This window comes from Penaeus japonicus, unplaced genomic scaffold (genome assembly GCF_977035675.1).
Source record: "Penaeus japonicus unplaced genomic scaffold, GWHDUDI00000001_assembly GWHDUDI00000009, whole genome shotgun sequence".
NCBI lineage: Eukaryota > Metazoa > Arthropoda > Malacostraca > Decapoda > Penaeidae > Penaeus > Penaeus japonicus.
The window spans coordinates 24,627,986-24,632,985 of NW_028234411.1; the positions used below are offsets into that span (position 1 = coordinate 24,627,986).

General features: G+C 34.3%; 2 protein-coding genes across 3 annotated transcripts in view; one reads left to right on the plus strand and one right to left on the minus strand.

Moving 5' to 3' along the window:
- The window catches only part of LOC122258165 (uncharacterized), a 73,550-nt gene extending 70,845 nt beyond the window's left edge, over positions 1-2,705 (plus strand). Inside the window, exon 37 of the mRNA XM_086540238.1 lies at positions 1-2,705. This exon is cut by the window's left edge and continues 994 nt beyond it. The gene's annotated coding sequence lies outside the window, so the exon portion shown is untranslated.
- Positions 1-5,000, minus strand: part of LOC122258164 (RNA-binding protein 24) — a 77,403-nt gene that overhangs the window by 83 nt on the left and 72,320 nt on the right. For both annotated transcript variants that reach the window (XM_043023953.2, XM_043023952.2), the window contains exon 5: positions 1-5,000. This exon is cut by the window's left edge and continues 83 nt beyond it; it is cut by the window's right edge and continues 427 nt beyond it. The gene's annotated coding sequence lies outside the window, so the exon portion shown is untranslated.

A 5,000-nucleotide genomic window follows, 5' to 3' on the forward strand; every position in this document is an offset into this window, starting at 1 on the left:
GCGACTGGAGTGACTCAATAGAAAAAAAATCCATGAATTATACAAAACATCTTCCTACTTTTCTTTGGTGCTGGACATTTATACAATATCAAATTTTGTTTAGACATTCGGTCCCATCAGAAAATACAAGAATACATGGGGTATTACGATATATCATATATTCCCGTACATTCTTAAACATTTCCACACTTTTCAAAGTATGATGACAAACCTTAAAAAAAAATTCCATTCTCCTTATAGCAGTCAATGTAACAAATATAGAATGACTTTTCATATTCTAAAGGAGTGAAGGATCTTTTGATATCACACAAATACGACTGAGATTTTTTTATAAGTGGTATTTCATTTGATAAAAATATTTGGAGTAAAAAACTTGTACATCAAGTTATCACACTCAAAATATCAATAATAATGATTAAGATCCCATCTTCATATAAAAATCTGAATAAAATATGAAAATCAGATTACTACATGTATCAAAACACTCAGAATTTTCCTTTACTTCAAAGAAAAAATTCCTCGTTTTAATATATGACTTTTCTCAACTTCTTTTTCCATTCTTTCTTAACAAAAAGAGACAGTATCATCCTCATTGTCATTAATAGCTGCCAGCCAAGCAACATTTTTGCAACCCAACACCAAGAAAATTTCCTCAGCAGCTCTTGAAAACACCTGGGACCTTCGTAAGCCTTCTCCGCCAATCGCCCACCCTAAAAACAACCTTTAACCCATAGAAGGTATAGTGTTACTTCACCATTAAATACGGGTTTGGCGACTTGGAAAAAAAAAAAAAAAAAAAAGGGATTGCTGTTCAATACTGCTGATCCAAATGACACCATTGTGTCAGCAGCTCTTAAAATACAACAATTTTCATTTTTTATTATTATTATTATCTTCTTTTTCTTTCTCTTAAGTTTTGAGTCTGGTATCCCTATTCCATACAGCATTCAGGTAGCTGGGATTGTAAACCAGCAGCAAAGGGAGTGAAAATGAAGGTTTTATGGTTTTACTTGCATTTAAATAATCTATCATCTTTATATTTTCATATGAATGAAATAATAGTATGATAAAAACCCTTTTAGCCCCTAAGAAGGAAATCATATTTTTTTTCTTTTAGAAAATGAAGAATCAAATTCATCTTTAAAATATTGAAAATATACACTTCCATTTCCAAACATTTTGCTGCCGCAGATAATCCAGACCAACTATTTTTATTTACACGGACATCAGAGGCGATCCACAAACTTTTATTAAAGAAAAAGTTCCCCCAAAAAGATAATAATGTACATTTCCTAACCATACAAAAAAGGTAAGGCCATTTAACCCCTGAAACTTGTGGATTACCTGAAATGTATGAGACGATCAATTGCAAATCTCAATCCTAGTGTATAATGTATAAAAAAGTATTGAAGAGAATTTCAAGTTTATTGAATACTGGAAGGTTGAGTACACCTCATCCACAATGTACCAGTCACAATCATAATTTACTCCCACCCCTAAAAACAAACAGATAAATAAATAAATAAATAAATAAATAAATAAATGAACTTTACCAAACTTAATTCTTCTTATACCTGACACTTTGTTAGAGTGTCAATCCCCATGACTATAAAATATTAAGAATAAACAAAACCATATAAATTTTGACATGCTTTCCACATCGATCGTCTCACAGCAAATAACAGTAAATAGTAACAATAAATACATAATAATTGCTTCATTTCATATATTTCACGTTTAAACCTTACAGCCTAATAAAGTAACATGAGCTATAATTGCCACTAGCATACATGAACATCAATACATTTATTCTCCCTGTCTCAGATAACAGCATTTCCTAACAACGTAACGCATTGTTACTTGTTTTGTTTTCCTTACTTAGGTAAATCTGAGGCACAATCATACATTTTGGTGAATAATAATAATATATGATTATATGACACATGGAAATAGTCTCTTTCTCTTATTTTTTTCTCTCTTTTTTATTCTGCCCTTCCTGCCTCTCTCTCCCTTGTATTTTCTCTAGTCAAAAGAAAAGGCACTTTTTGATAACAGTAGGTAATGTTATCTCTCCTTCCTTTCCTCTCCTTGGTTTTTCAAAACATCAAAAAAATAATTAATGCCTAGTGACAGGATAATGGAGATGGAGAAGGAGGAGGAAAAAGAAGAAGAAGAAGAAGAAGAAGAAGAAGAAGAAGAAGAGAGGAGGAGGAGGCTCTAAGTATCTTCATCTTTAAGTGTCGTTATCACAAATGAAATCCTTTCACGCCCAATGCCTATAATCTCGAAGGTTCCCTCGAGTCTCCCTTTAAAATAACACCCATGTGGTGGCATGTTGACTTAATAATAGTAATGTTTTTTTTTTATGTTTTGTTTTATTTTGTACTCATATATATACTCATTCATATATATATACATATATATCAAAGTTTCTAATCCCCTTTATTGAAAGCTAGAACATAGTTTCAAGTTATCCTCCGAAAGAAATCGTACAAAAAAAGGAAACTTTGTTGGACAGCCAATATGTATGTCTAAATTCAAAGAAATGAAATGTTGTTCTCACATGCTTCCTTTCTTACATAAGAAGTTCCATGGAGTTGCAATTCACTGATGCAGCTCCTTACAAGCAATTAACAAACTTCCATCATTATAATTATGATAACGTCTGGCACTTGCCATCAGTCTAAGACAGCATGAAGAAATAGCTGCAGTATTAAAAACCACCAAAATTCTCCTATCCCTCATGAACAATTGCCTCACCTATAGCAGCTCAGAAATACCCCAATCCCTCCCTCCCTCCCGCCCTAACATACACCCCGGAGTTAGAAATCCCTGTCATGCGCATACTAATATTAACCGTCTAACGCTGGTCATCCAAAGAGAGAACAATGACAGAAAAACGAACCTCCAGTCCAATACAATGGTGTTTCAAAAATATGCGATTGATCACCCTCTTAGTAACACAGTTAAGTCTCATTGAAAAGGCACTTCATTAGGCAATACAAACAGCGCAAGGCGTATACACGTCTGATGATATTTTGTTTTCCTGACTAGATGAACCCTTTACGGCAGCATAAACTTAATCACTTATTTGCCGTCTGCTTTGAAGCGTGAGTAACTTTAGTTTGTATTCTATGTGGTATACCTCATACCAGTGTTCCTCAGATGTTGAAATAAATAGGATCTGTTTCCTGGTAAAAAGATTTTCCCTTTAATCTTATAATAATAAAAGGAAAAAACTGTTACATATGCATATGGATTTCTTAGCAAAATGTTTTCCACTACAATATCTTCCATATCATGTTTGAGCCAAAATAAATAAAAAATTAAAACATAAAATCCCAGATTTGATCTGATCTGAAAAAATATACAAATAAATAAACTGAACATGGTGGGCAGATTTCAGTATTACAAAAGAGATTTTCTGGAAGCCCACACAAGTGCTACAATATCATTGTGTGGGCTTTTCTCTCTCCCTTACAAAATCAATGTAAATATCCTAAGATAGACATCAGTTAATCAACACATGGAAGATAAATGGTTAATTCACAGTTTTAAGCAAAATACGTGTGTGTCTCCATCAGAGGGATTTTAGCTGAGCGATTCTATGGCACAGATGTGATGAAGATGGCGAGATTCTGACTAGATGTTACAGAATGTCGAGCCGGGTTTGAAGATGACGACAGGGAAGCTTGGGGGCTTGTGCAGCAGTATCTGCACTTTGTCATAATTGCAGTGGTAATGTGGAGGAAAAAGAAAATACAGATAATACATAAAATTCAGACAAATGAATATAAAAAAAAAAAATTCCCCCACGCCGTAACAATCTGCTTAGAACTCCTATCGGCCACTTCCGTGACATCCTATAGCTTGGCTCCTCGACCATCCTTACAGATATTTCTGACTGGACTGTGTACTCTGAACACATTTTTCTCCTCAAGATTTGCTCAAGATAGCCTATTATCTTCTGATTAACCAAGTCAAGACACCTTAATGCTTACGGCTATAATTAATAATATATGGCATTATATGACTAATACAAGTCTGATGTATGAGTACAAAGTATGAATGACTATAAGTAACAAAATATTTCTTAATATGAAAACAATATAACAAGGACAATTTTAATTAAAAGACTACCACTAGCTTTAATAGAAAGAGAAAATAATATATCAGATATGGAATAGAATCTCATGAAACAAATATACACACAAGCTGATAATTTTGCTTACCAGCCTTGTGCAAATTAAATTGGGGGAAAATAGGAAACAATGGTTAAATTTTTTCTCAATGAAACGGCAAGTTCATAAGTTACAAAAGCAGAGAACACAACTAGAGACCTGATATATGACATAATCTGAGAACTGAGTTATGACAGCCTGAGGGCCGGTCATCACAGAACGAAAAAAAGGCCTCTAATCTGTAACATCATGGGATTTCTCCCTCTTCCTCTCTAGTAACATAATTAAAAAAAACAAAAACAAAGTACAATAGTACAAAAAATTATATTGTACAATTCCTTAGAAAAATTTCAAGCACTGTAACATTTATATATTAGTCAGTGGCTTTTTTTTTATTTTTTTGAGCTACTGTTTACTTATATATCTTGTACCACAGTATCGATATGGACTTTTCTTTCTTGTATGAATATTGCATCTACAGTCAATGAGATCCCAGAATGATCCCAACAAAAGTCATGAACACTTAATTACAAATTGGCGATCCTGAAGACCAAGAACTGATCTTGCTCGTGTCCACATTGGAAGGGCCAAGAGATGCAGGTGTAGTCTTGAATTTTTTCCTTTATGTGGCACTACACCTGCTGCTTGGCCACCAACAGACTTGTTCCAGCCCACGCAGGTGTCTTGCTGGAGTGGGCAGATGTGTGGGCATGTGTGAATAGACATGGGCAGATGGATCGGTGAGTGTTCACAACCAGAGCGGCTTCAGCCATGGTGAGTCCTTACAGTCTTACAGTCTGGCAGGTCCTCTTGGAGGCG